This window comes from Rattus norvegicus, chromosome 5 (genome assembly GCF_036323735.1).
Source record: "Rattus norvegicus strain BN/NHsdMcwi chromosome 5, GRCr8, whole genome shotgun sequence".
NCBI lineage: Eukaryota > Metazoa > Chordata > Mammalia > Rodentia > Muridae > Rattus > Rattus norvegicus.
The window spans coordinates 60,796,677-60,811,018 of record NC_086023.1 but is presented as its reverse complement, the minus strand read 5'-3'; positions in this window follow the sequence as shown (position 1 = coordinate 60,811,018).

Here is a 14,342-nt window from a genome sequence, read left to right as displayed (position 1 = left end):
GCCAGAACTCTTCCCAGGCCCAGACAAGTATGCTCCCATCTCACTGACCCAGACAGAAAGGGTGGGGTGGGCGGCTCCTGGGATCACAGTTTGAAAGTAGTGGAGCCAGGACTCCAAGCCCAGTCTAGCCTCCCACCAGGACAGCAGCTCAGAGACTCTCATGCTTCTTTCTCCTTTTCCCAGGTATTTAGAGTACTACCTTTTAAATCCATTAGGCTCTCCTCTTCCCCAGTGTAGTTAAAACGCTAACATTCTCCAGGCTAAAGACTACAAGCAGGTGCCTTCCCAAAGGGAGGCCTTTACAGATGTCCCTCCAGAGAGAAGAAAGCACAGTGTGTTGTCCACACTGCCAAAGTCTGGTTTTGACCTTGGCTAAATTTTCTTCGCCAAGTAAGGCTGAGGAGGTATGGGAGGAAGAGGAAGGGAGGAGGCAGAGAAAGGAGAGGCAGCAAAGCACGGCTGCTGAGGCAGTCTGCACGATTCCTCTGTGGCTGCCGCTAGGTCCTTAAGCTGGCTCCGAAGCTGTGCACAGCATTAATCTTTGTCCTTCAGACTGAGCAGAAGGAAAATATTTTCGTCTTTATGAACCTGTGGCCTGCCTTTGGGCCAGGGAGGGAGGGGATTTATGTTTACATCTTCCCAGTTGCCTTAAGGTCAAAATGACCACTGTGGCAAAGTGACATCTTCACAGTAGACTCCCATGGCCTTGACTTTACTCAATAATTTACTTAGTAATTCTAGACGAAATATTTTTGGAGGTGGTGAGATGTTAGGCTGTCAACTTGGTTACAAAGTAGGCTAGTAATTCTTTCACTGATCTACCCTCCAGTCTCTGTTCAGCTTTTATTTATTTTATTATTTTTGAGATGAGATCTCACTATGTGGCTTTAGCTGACCTGGAACGCCCTGTGTAGACCAGGTTGGCCCTGAACTCAGAGAGATCTGTCTGCTTCTGTCCCCTAAGTGCTGGGATGAAAGTCATGTGCCACCATGCCTGGCTCACCTTAAAACAACTTTTGTGTGTGTGTAGGTGTTTTGCCTGGTTTATATGTCTGTCTGTCTACCACTTTTAGATGACTTGTGACTGCATAGGCCGGGAAAGGGTGTTGGATCCCTTGGAACCAGAGATGGTTGTGAGTCAGCATGGGTGTGGGGAATTGAATCCAGGCCCTTTGGAAGAGCAGCCAGGGCTTTTGTTCACTGAGCCTTCTCTCCAGCCCCCTCCCTTCAACGTTTAATTCTGTGTTCTTGTTCAAGAGGAGTAGAATGTGCTGATGCCGTATATGTGATGAGGGAGTGTGTATATATGTGTTTGTGCATGCATGCATACATATGTATACATATATACATACATATACATACATATATACACATACATATACATACACACATACATACATATATATGTGTGTGTATATATATATATATATATATATATAATTTTTCCTTGGATAAAGAGGAGTCTGGTCTCGAGTATGACAATTCTCTTGCCTGGAAGGGAGTACTTGTTGCTTAGCGTGCTCACTGGCGTGACTCCCTGCCATGGTTGACTGATCAGGACGTGTGCCGGAAGAAGGGTGGTTGCCTTTTATACTCCAAATACCCAATAAACTCCTCCCAGGAATGGCTCTGGTCCTTTTCCCTGTGCCCTTCCCTGGTATCCCAGGCCTTAACTGTCTACTTTGTAGCTCTTTCCTTTTTCTCAGCTGCTATCATTTTTTCTATATTTACTTTTGGTGCTAAATGTAGAACACTTCTCTTTCCACTTCTCTTTGGTAAACTCTTTCACATGCCCCCCTTCCTTCCAAAACTATAAATATCCACCTATGTCTTTTTACTGTTTTTATGATTTCATGTCGTACATGCAAATCTTTATGCCATCTGGAATTTAGCCTAATGCTAGCCAGGACTGAGCTCCATCCAAATTAATTTTATTCCTAATGGCGAGGTTTTCATGTGTGGGCTTCTTAAGTATGACTCAATTCTCAGAGCTCCATAAAAGCTTCAAAGTCAAGCACTGAGAAGCTAAACTATAACTCAGCCAGCTCTTAAAATCTGTTCCATTACCACTCAGCCAGAGACTGACACCTCCATGCTTCTCAGGGGAGAAGCTCGGAGTGTTTGCAAAGGAGGAGAGCTGAGGTGGAGGTGAAGCTTACAGAGAGCTCTCTGGAGAAGCCAAACACTTGCGGTATTCCTGCCACCAGGCACTGCCTCCTGGGATACAGGACCCAGCCTTGCAAGCAGCATTGCTGGTCCCCGGTGCCACTCCTTAATTGGATTTTCTTGCTTTAGTTTCCCAAGCCCTTTCTCCACTGGTCCAGCTCTGAACCGTGCCTGCTTTGACACATAACTCTAGAGAAATGTATTCGAATTTAGTTTTTGAGACAGGGTCTTATGCATCCCATAGCTTAAAACTTGTTATGTAGCCGAGGCTGGCTTTGAACATTCTTAAAATTCTTATTTTTTCTGATATTTTTTATTTTAATTTTATGTGAAGGAGTGTTTGCTTTCATGTATGTCTGTGTACCAAATACATGCAGTGACCGTAGAGGCTGGAAGACGGGGTCTGAGTCCCTGCATCTAGAGTCATAGAGGGTTGTGAGCCACCATGTGAGTGATGGGAACTTATGCTGGGTCCTCTGGAAGAGCAACCAGTGATCTTAACTTTGACTCTTAACCCCGTGCTCCCATTTCCCCAGTGCCGGAATTACAGGTGCGGTCTCTAAACTTTATTTTATGTTTTGGTTCTTTTTTTCGGAGCTGGGGACCGAACCCAGGGCCTTGCGCTTCCTAGGTAAGCGCTCTACCACTGAGCTAAATCCCCAGGCCCCGGTCTGTAAACTTTAAACTCAACACACACACACTCACACACACACACACACACACACACACACACACACACACACACACACACACACACACAGACTGTTTCATTTGATTTAAGAACAAGAACAACAACAGAAAAACCCAGCTGGCATTATTGGTTCCATTTCTCAAATGATGAAACTGAGTTTCAGAGAGGGGAAATGATTTATTTAAGGTCACAAAGAGGAAGCCCTGTTCAGAAGCCTGGGCACAACGGGTTAACTTCGGCGAGAAGAACCCCTCTGTTGGTTGGCATCTCTTAGTTTTCGAAGTTAGTGGGGTTGAGTGGGGGTTTTCCATTTGAAACTGCTTTCTTTTTAAAGAATGATTTTAAATTCTGCGTATATGAGTGTAGGCATCGTAAAGTCAGATCTCCCACCCTTTGATGTAGTTTCTTACAATACCCGCCTCAGCCCTTTGGCTCTAGGGCAATGGTTTCCTTCCAGGCAACCTCCAATGTCCAGCTCCCTTACCCTTGCCTCTTCCTGCCCTGAGAATCCCTCCAGGGCTCTCTGCCTTCCTCCAGGCTGTTGCTTCATGAAGGGAGAGATGAGCTCAACATCTGCCTTCCTTTCTTTAGTCTCCAGGGTCTGATGCACACATGGTCTGTCACCCATACTTGTCTAAGTACACTTCGCATTACTCTGACAAAGCACCAACGGCTGACACTAGCCGTGCCATGGTTTGGTTAGTTCTCGAGGTTCAAGAGCATGACGCCAGCATCTGCTTGGCTCTCGGGAGGGCCTTATGGCAGATGGAACCATAGAAATAGGAATGGGCGGCAACCGTGGTTCACGCGGAAGAGGGGAACGATACCGCGGAATAGTTCTCTGGGCTATAGTTGTTGGTATTCTGTCTAAGCTCCACCCCCAAAGTTGCCCGGCAACAGCCAGCAGTGCCTTACTATAAAGGGGGCTGCTTGCCCCCTCCTCTCCCTCTTGCTCTCTCTTGCTCTTTGTTCTCTTCTCTTCCCTGCTTTTCCCCTCTTCCCTGTCCCTTCTCAGCCCATCCACGTGCCCGTGGCTGGCCTCCTCTATTTATCCCCCCTTCTACTCTTCTTTTCTCATTAAACCTCTCCATGTGGAACCATGTTGACTTGGTATGCTTTGTCCAGTGGGAGCCAAGATTGAAACCCCAACACACGTGATGCAGCTAGCATGAAGACAGCCCTAGGTTCCAACCCCAGTAGCTACCCCACCCCAAAGTAAGAAAGAACCAGGGATTCAGGGAAGGGGTCAGCCTGGCTTATTCTTGTTGGGGCGTGGTGCCATATTGCCTGTATCTAAGCACCAGGAAGCGGTAGCTGCCGGAACGCAAGTTCAAGTTCAGCCTTGGCTATGTAGTAAGACCTTGTCTCAGACCAATGGCTGTAGATGTGTTAAGTGGTAGAACACTGGTCTAGCATGCACGAGGCTCTCTGCGTTCCATCCCAGCACAAGGTAGAGTGCAGGATATGAGGATATATAACTCTTTTCTCAGGGGAACTGATCTAGTCCCACCACTGAAGCGTTCATCCCCACAGAGGTCATCGACTCTTTGCAGCTAGACTTAATTAGCCCCTGGCGGGCTCCACCTAATCTACCTCATCACTGTCAGACTAGAAAAGGGAACGAAGATTCCAGCCCGTGATCCTCTGGGGGCGAGCCGAGGCATATATTAAATAAGCGTAAGAAGAAAAGCAATTGTGTGTGTGTGTGCCAGTGTGCAAGTGTGTGTGCTTGTGTGTGTATGCCTCTGCGTATGTGTGTTTGTGTGTCTGTATGTGTGTGGCTAACATGTTAGTCTTGGATCTTGCAGTGTTTAGAATCTATCAATCTATCATTGTGAATCTTTACCCGAAGATGATATAAGGTGTAGGAAGAAGCATAAAAGTGATCATTCCTAGGCTGGCAAGATGACTGACCAGGGAAAAGTTCTTGCCGCCAAGATTGAAGAACTGAATTCGATCCCCAGGAGCCATACGGTGGAAGGAGAGCGCCAGCTCTACAAGGCTGCACTCTGAGGTCTATGAGTGCTATACTTATGCCCACACTCACACTGGTATGTAAAATAATTGTAATTTTGAAAAATCTTCTGACTTGTATTTTAGATGATGATCTTGGGACATATCTCTTGTTTTTAAAAATCATTTTGTACTTTAAGAATCAATCACCACTGGGTTCGGTCCCCAGCTCTGAAAAAAAAAACAAGAATCAATCACCAGTTTCTTTTATCTTGTGTGTGTGTGTGGGGGGGGTTGTTATTGGTGATAGAATTTGACTTCACAAATGACCATACTTCGCTACTCACTGGACCATTTCTCCAGCTGTTTCTCCTTCTTAGTATTTCGTTTTGAGATGGGTCTCTCTAAGTTACCCAGGCTAGCCTGAATAAACGCAGTAGCCCAGGATTGGCAAGCTTAGGCTTCAGCTTCTGAACAGCTAAGAATATAGGTGTGCATCGTAGGGGGAGCAAATGCCTTCATTTTCACACCGAGGGTCTTTGTTTTGCCTCACAGACAAAAGGGTCTCATGTTTCCCAGACTAGCCAAGAGGACCTAAAATTTAGGCTCCTTCTACCTCCACCTCCCAAGTGCTGGTTCACTGAGCCCAGTTATATGCAGTGCTGAGGTTTGAACACAGAGCATCGTGAATGGTAAGCAAGCCCATACTAACTGAGCCGCATCCCAGGACACAGAGTTTAGCATCTCAGTCATTTTCATGTGCCCAGGGAGTAGTGCTTAACATCTACACTGTTGTTCCACCAATCTCCAAAGTTTGTACATCTTAAAAGCCTACGACTTTGTACTGATTACACAACTCTCACGTTTTTTTTTCCTGACTATCGAACCTGGAAACCTTCATTTTGCTTTGCATCTCTATGAATTTGACTCGTTTAAGAAACTCATAAAAGCAGAATCATGGGCTGGAGAGATGCCTCAGAGGTTAAGAGCACTGACTGCTCTTCCAGAGTCTTGAGTTCAAATCCCACCAACCACATGGTGGCTCACAATCATCTGTGATGAGATCTGATCCCTCTTCTGGTGTATCTGAAGACAGCAAACTATTGTAATAAATATGTAATAAATAAATAAATTTATATATAATAATAAATAAATCTCCTAAAAAATACAAATACAGCATACCTTTTAAATGACTGGCTTATTTCACTTCTCCTAATGTCCTCCATTTTCATTCTTGCGTGTGTCAGAATTTTCTTCTTTTGAAAAGCCTGAAAAACATCCTATTTTGTTTAATTTTCAACTTTTTAATTAATTTTTAATTTCTATTTTTGTTATTTCTGATTGTAGTAATTTTGATCAGAGAAGGCTTTTTTGGGGGGGAGTAATAAAGGCAAACATTTAATTGGGGCTAACATACAGGTTTAGAAGTTTAGTCCGTTATCATCAGAGAAGGAAGCATGGCACCATGCAGTCAGACTTGGTGCTGGACAGGAGTTGAGAGTTCTGTATCTTGACTGGAAGGCAACTAGGAAAGACTGACCACTAGGCAGCAAGGAGGAGGGTCTCTTCCACAGTGGGGTAACCTGAGCATAGAATGTCTCTAAAGCCCACCCACACAGAGACACACTCAGAGAAGACTTTTTTGAACTTAGTCTACCTTTTGAAATGTATTGAGTTGGGGGGGCTTATGCTTTGGGGTTTTTTGTTTGTTCGTTTGAGACAATGTCTCTCTTTCACTGTGTAGATCAGGCTGGCCTCAAACTCAGGGAGCGCCCTGCTGAGTGTGTACCACCACACCTGCCTGGCTGGGCTGTTTTGAGTTTTGAAATGGTCATTTTTTAAAATGGTTTATGGGTACCTGCCAAAGGAATATAATATATTATTGATTTTCAAAGTTTGGAGTTTGATATATTTTAATTCAACCTATCTTGCTAATTAATAAATCATATATCCTATGTTTGCCTTTATTGTTTGATTTATTAATTAATCATAGGCTGAGAGAGTTGAATTAAAATTACCTACTGTTAGACTGTGGTGTCATTCTTCCTAGCACTTGGGGCAGAGACAGACTGATCTCTGAGTTTGAGACCAGCCTGGTCTACAGAGTGAGTTCCAGGACAATCAGGGCCTTACAGAGAAACCCTGTCTCAAAAAAAAAACAACAAAAAAACAACCAAACCACAAACCACACCAAAAATCTTCTACCATTGGGGAATGGTGGCACACGTCTTTAATCCCAGCACTCTGGAGGCAGAGTCAGGTGGATCTCTGTGAGTTTGAGGCCAGCCTGTTCTACAAAGGGAGTTCAGGACAGCCAGGGCTCTATTATACAGAGAAACCTGTCTTGAAAACAACAACAAAACAAAACAAAACAAAACAAAACAACAACAACAACAGCAACAACAACAACAACAACAACATCAGCAATAAACCCATGCTGTTGGGGCTGGAGTGATGACTCAGCAGTTAAGAGTGCTCTTCCAGAGGATCCAGTTCCTAGTGCCAGTCTGGGTGGCCTACAATCTGACCCGTCTAGCTTCCATGGGCACCTGCTCTCACAGGAACAGATACATACACATAACTAAATATAATGAAAGTTAACTCCCTAGGCCTAATTTCTGTTCACTTCTCCCTGTATTTCCTGTCAATGTCAGTTTATGAATTCTGATGCTATATTTTCTCATGCAGAGATATTTACGACAGAGCCCAACCTTTGTCATCATGAAGTCTTCTTTTGTGTCTTTTCTAGGGTGTGTTGTGTGTGTGTGTGTGTGTGTTAACCTTGTCTAATAACAATGCAACCTCTATTTTCTTGTTGCTTCTATTCTCAGTGTGGCTTCTGTTTTTGTCTTCTTGTTTTTTCACCCGATGAACATTGTTGTACAAGCGTCTCTTGCACACTGTACTACCTGGGCTTAGTTTGGGACTCTCCACTGTTTTTTCAAGGCTGGGATTATTGGATCAAAGGGAAAGTCAGCTCTTGACCTCCTCTACCAAATAAATTGTTTTCCACAGGTTGCATGAGCCCTATCCTGACACTGAATGTTTAGAAGCAAACCCTCTCTCAGTCCCTGCCAGGATGGCTATTATAGCACTGGCTGCTTAAATTTTTAATAGCTGGAGATGGGACCTCATTGTCCAACCCCACCCCCACCCCCACCCCCAGCTTTGTCAATTTCCACTGTAAGTTAAGAGAGAAGAAAAGATGATCTCAAAATGAGACGCTTTGTCTTGGCTATCCCAGTGAGCTTGATGCTGGATAGTGATGTTTTTTATTTTATTCCTGGTTGCCATGGAGAAACCAGATCAACCTCTTCCCATAGGTTCTTCCACCCAACCTTTTGCTTTTCCTGGGAGACATTATCTCTGTCCCTTAATTTCTAAGGGGAGGGGTTGGGGATTTAGCTCAGTGGTAGAGCGCTTGCCTAGCAAGCACAAGGCCCTGGGTTCGGTCCCCAGCTCCGGAAAAAAAAAAGAAAAAAAAAAGAAAAAAAAAAGAAAAAGATTTCTAAGGGGAAACAGGCTTTTGGCAGCCATGTTTCCAGCCCTGCAATGAAGCCATTGCAAGGAGCCTGATGTGTGGAGGGGAGCAGACATTCACAGAAGGAAGAGAACAGGCCCTGCAAGACTCTCTGATTGTGGTTGTCCAGAAATGTATATCATAAACCAATACACAGCCAATTGTTTTCCCCTAAGCTCACTTTGGGTTTCTGTCTGTTGCAACTCAGAAAGAGCCTTTAGTATACTTCTTAAGGCACCTGAGGGCAGTACACACTGCAGTCTCCCGTCAGACAGCCACCTCTCCAAAAACTCGAAAAGCTCTTGGATGTGTTCCTCTGACCCACACAGAATGATGGCAATTCAAAGGCAGCCAGATCCAGATACATACACCTCCTACACATACATGCGTTTCTACACACACACACACACACACACACACACACACACACACACACACACACACACACGATGGTCACACCAAGACTCAGGCCTGAGGAGAAGCCCTTGCTAGGCAGGATGCCATCCTGGAAATCTGCGCCATTCTCTGTACCACTGCCCTTTTCCTTCACTGCCCTATTCAGTAATTTCACTGATATATAATGAGTACCTGCCAAGAATCATGTCAGCCCGGAGGCCCCAAGAGAGTCAGCAAACAGTCTGTGCTGTCAAGGAAACTACAGTCCCAGTGCTGTGAGGCTGTCAGAAAGACAGCTCTGACTGAGGCAGTGGGATGAATGCTCAACAGATGTTTCTGTCAAGGGCTGCAGTTGCTCACAGGCTTTGTCTCTTGTTGTCCGAGACAGTTGTCTGGCTGGTTGACCAGCTGCCCCACATGCCATCACCAGAAAGGCTTCCTGAACACAGCTGTGCTAGCCCCTCTCTCTGTTCCTGCAGGCTGAGAATAAATTCCTCAGCCTAACAAAAAATGTGATTCCAGATAACTCCTTAGCCCCCTTTCTTAACCACATCACCCTCTGCTCCCCATATGTCCACAAACCTTCCAGTGTTCACCATTATTCTGATCAGCAGTCCCTGCCCCTCTTCCGCTGTCCTGGCTCCCCTGGCCCCCAGCCCCTATTCTTTTTTGCCTCTTCTATATGTCTTGCTGGATTGCACACACCTCCTAAGGTGTTAGGATAGCAGATGGGATTTTCTTCTCCTACGATGTCTCTGATAGTCTGACTGGAGTGTTGTATGGGAAAGGATCCCACGAATGTGCCCAGGTTCAGCGAAAGAGGAAAGGGATCCCATTGCAGTTTGCCATGGGTGTGAGGCCGGGAGTATGTGTGAGTGTAGCTTAGCTATAAGAACACATGATAGCATTAGTGAGGCCCTGGGGTCTACCACCAGCACAGCGAAATAAGTAGATTAAAAAAAGTTGGGAGGGGGTGCTTAAAATGGGTGAAAGGGGCAGGGGGTAAAAGCACTAAATGCCAGTAAAGGCCAAACTGGACAAGCTGAGTTCCATCTCCAGAACGCACACCATAGAAAAACAGAACTGATTCCCACAGTTGCCTCTGACCTCGGCATTTGCATTGTGTTATGCGGGGCCCACACTCGTGTACACAGGCATGTAAATAAGTAAACGTAGCCACTAAATTAAAAGTAGTAAATAAAAAAAAATAAAAATGAAAGACAGCAAATAAAATAAAATAAAAAGCATTGTGTGTATAGGGAAAGAGCACCCAGCTCTAAAGCCAGTCTAATGTCACCTGTCCCCATGAAACCTTCTTAATTCCTCCAAGTGAAATTGATCTAATCTGTTTTTGAACTTTCATAATGCAGTCTCTGTGCTCCAGCACAGATGGCACCTGCCTTCTCACGGTGCGTGCGGTTTTCTGTGTTTGAGAGACAGGTGGTATCCTGTGGTGTACGAGACAGTCTGTTTACTGACAAGTTGGAACTGTGTGAAACCTCGTCGGTTCTTCCACAGAACGGACAGACACACAGCTGTACAGCTGCACAGCTGCACAGCTGCACAGGTGCCTCAAGGTCTGGCTTCACACCCACCGGGCGTTTGTCCAGCAGGCTCTGAGGATGGTATTCTTGTGACCGTGTGTGAATCCGTGTGTGAGTCAGTGTGTGTGTGTGTGTGTGTGTGCATGAGTGTGTACATGTGTGTGTGCATGAGTGTGTATGTGAGTGCGAGTGCATGTGCACAAGCGCACGAGTGTGTGTGCATGAGTGTATGCGTGTGTGTGAGTGTGTGCATGTGTGTGCATGAGTGTGTGAGTGTGAGTGCATATGTACATGTGCATGAGTGTGTGCGTGAGTGTGTGCGTGAGTGTGTGTGTGTGTGTGTGTGTGTGTGTGTGGTGTGTAGGGGAGGCGTCAATGTCAGATGCTTTCATTTACTGTTCTCCACTGTATTTTTTGAGACAGGGTCCCTCTCTGAACCTGGAGCTTGCCTTTTGGGCTCATTGGCTGGCTAGAAAATGCTGAGGTGGTCCTCTTACCTCCACCTCATGCCTTCCAGCTCTGGGGTTACAGCACATGTCATGGCCCAGTTGGAATTGAACACCATGCTTATGAAGCAAGCGTTTTACCTACTGTGCCATCTCTTCAGACCTTTCTCTCTCTTTTCCTTCCTCCCTTCCTACCTCCCTTCTTACCTCTTCCCTTCCTTCCTTTCTTTCCTCCTTCCTTCCCTTTTCCTTTCTCTCTCTCTCTCTCTCTCTCTCTCTCTCTCTCTCTCTCTCTCTCTTTCTTTCTTTCTTTCTTTCTGAGACAGAGTTTCACTATGCAGCCCTGGCTGGCCTAGATCTCCATATGTAGACCAGGCTAGCCTTGAATTCACAGAAATCTGCCTACCTTTGTCTCCTACAGGCTAGGATTAAAATTATGTGCCCCCACCCCCATTGTCCTGGAGTGATGGCACACACCTTTGATCTTAGCATTTGAGAGGCAGAGGCAGGCAGATCTCTGAGTTCGAGGCCAGACTGGTTTACAGAGCAATTTCCAGGACAGTCAGGATTGCACAGAGAAACCCTGTCTCAATAAAACCAAATAAATAAATATCACCACACCCAGCACTTGTCCGATGTGTTTTGACAGTCTCACTAAGCTGTCTAGGTTGGTCTCCAACTTGTGACCTTTCTGCCTTCAGCCTCCCAAGTGTTGGGATTACAGGCCTGTGCCATGATAGCCAACCCTCCTTTTAAAGTCAAAATCATTTCCTGCGTGGTTACTTCTGTCTATCATGGTATTTGTGATATTCTTGTGGTCTGAGTTCCCAGCCCCTTTCATCTACCCCTCCCTTCAGGAAAACATTGTCCTGTCTCATTAGTGGTCAGCTCAGTGCTCAGTGCTAGGGATGCAAGATAGTCCCCTGCCTTGCAGACAATCTCTGGTTTACAGGGAATGGGGTGAAACAAGTCTTGAGACGGATGTGTGGCCTGGATGTGTGTGGCCCGTAAGAAAGAGCAGAGAGATTGTAAGGGAAGGCCTGGGGGTGGGGGTGGGGTGCAGTTTGTTGGCATAGGCACACCCACATGCTAAATTTCCTCTTCCTGCACCCCCTTTCACCTCGTTCCTGGGACTTCCACAGCTGTAAGCTCTGTGCTCCTCTGATCAGGGACCTACACTAGTAGAAAAGCATTTAAATAGCCTCTATGTAGCTCCCCCTCCACTCCACCCCGTTCTCATCCCCACACATGCACAAACAAGAGCTCAGCATTATTACCCTCCCACACCTGGGATCCGGCCGCTCGACTCCCTTCAATTCCCTGACTGCATTCATACCCGGGACCTTGGGCCTAGAAAACCAGCCAGACTCTTGAGCTGCACGGGCCCCCTGGTTTCCTGTCTCCAGGACTGGGTGGCCGCCATGGTCACCTGTGATGTCTTTAAATTATTACAGGGTTTTTAAAGTCACTGGCCAGGTCTCTAAGGCTTCTCTGCCTCTCTATCCTTGCCCCCTCCCCCCCAAACATCCCCCACCTTCCTACCCTGCTTGCAAACATATTGAGGCTGCCAGACTCAGCGGTAGAATCTTACAGCCTTTTTGGCAGGAGCCCGGCTGGCTAGAGGGAAATGTAGTGGATCACATTTCTCCGGCTTGTACCAAATATTATTCAGATGTAGCTTTGTCAGACACACAAATTGCTCATCCAACAAACACAGAAGGGCTAATCCCAAGGCATTTGTCAGAGCCGGGAAAGCCTAGGAAGAGAATAGCCACCAGAGGCCTTTGAGGCCTGGCCAGGTGAGGTTGGCCTGAGGGGAGATGGTGAGACCTATGTGTATTCCTGGGGTTTTTATTCCACAGAGGGCCTGAAACCTAGCACCAGGGCTTTGGGACTTGCTGTCATCACGGCATTCAAAGCCTACACTGGCGTGTACACTTCCCAACGATGAATGGCAATGGGGAAGTCCACACGCACCAGGCTGCCTTTGTAGGTAGACAGACCTTGCCCCAAGTAACAATGGTCAGGTAGAATAGCTGGCTGTAAGGACTGTGTAAGCTACCACCACAAAACACACACTGCACTTATGCCTTTTGTAACTCCTCAGAACTCCCCGTCTCTCTTTAGCTTTGGCTGGCACGTGTGAATATGGTGGCTAGGATAGCAGGTTAAGGGACTGGTCTACACAGTGGCAAGCGGCAGAGACATGAGGTCTTCTGTTCATGCCAGAAGACTGGTCGTGCAGCTCGAGTCTTGCCAGCTCCTTCCTGCTGAGGCCTTATAACGCACTCTGGGAGCTCTCCCCTCTAGGGACTCAGCCCAGAAATGAGAGAAACCGGGCCTTATTCTCAGACCCAACATCTGCAGCCAGAGAGAGCAAGATGAGAGGAGGCTTCTGGAGACAGCCTGTGTCTTTCTCATGGCCTTGCCACAGGGTCTGCCTCACTACTGGTATCTTGACATATACTGAGGGGTCGGGGAGGGAGAGGCCTCTCCTGGAAGGAGGAGGCAGTGACTACAGCAAGGTAAGCAAATGAAAATGATTGCTTGGTTAGACATGGTAGTGCATTCATTTAATCCCGGCACTCTGATGACAGAGGCAGACAGAACTCTGATTTTGAAGCCAGTCCTGTCTGTCTAGAAAGTTCTGGGTTTGCCAAAGCTGCATGTTGAGACCTTGTTTTAAAAACAAACAAACCAAAAGGAAACCACAAAAAAAAAAAAAAAAAAAAGCACACTCCACACCTGTGACCACCACCAGAATAATTGCTGACTTTTCTCTCGTTGAAATATCTTAAGGACTATATACCCTTTGGCAGCAATAAGGTAGAGAGAGCACTGTGGCCTGCAGATCTGGGGGAGGCAAGGGGTGTCCTGGTGCAGGTGATTCTGACCCAGTCAGGAAGACCAGGAGGGATTCCCAAGGTTGTTTCTACAGGACAGGGGTGGGTATGCTGTTCTTATTACTGCTCAGAGAGAAGAGATAGTATTTTAGTATTGCCATGAGGAGGCACCATGGCCAAGGCAACTCTTAGCAAGAAAGCACTGAACTGGACCTGGCTTACAGTTTCAGAGGCTCAGTCCTTTACCATCTTGGCGGGGAAGGTGGGGGCACTCATGGTGCTGGGGGAGGTTTACAGAGCAATTTCCAGGACAGCCAGGATTGCACAGAGAAACCCTGTACTATATCCTGATCTATAAGCCAAGAGGGACACTAGGCTTGGCATGGGCTTTTTAAACCTTAAAACCTACCATTGGTGACACACTTCGTCTAACAAGGTCATATCTCCCAATCCTTTCACAATAGGGGCAGTTCCTAGTGACCAAGCATTCAGATATATGAGTCTATAAGGCCTTTTCATCCAAACCACCACAGGGACTGAAAAGCCTGAGGGTAGGATTTGGTATGGCTCAGTATTTACCCCATGTGTGTGAATCCCAGGGTTTACTCTTTGGTGCTTTGTAAAGCAAAGAAGAATTATGTCCAAATAAGGCTCCGAGAAGCGGGGTCATTTGTTCAACTGAGGTCAGCCAAGTTCTGATGTGAGGCTTCTGAACTCATGCTCTGTTTAATCTTCCTTCCTCCCCCTAATCCTTAGGTTTTTTTGTTTGTTTGTTTGTTTGTT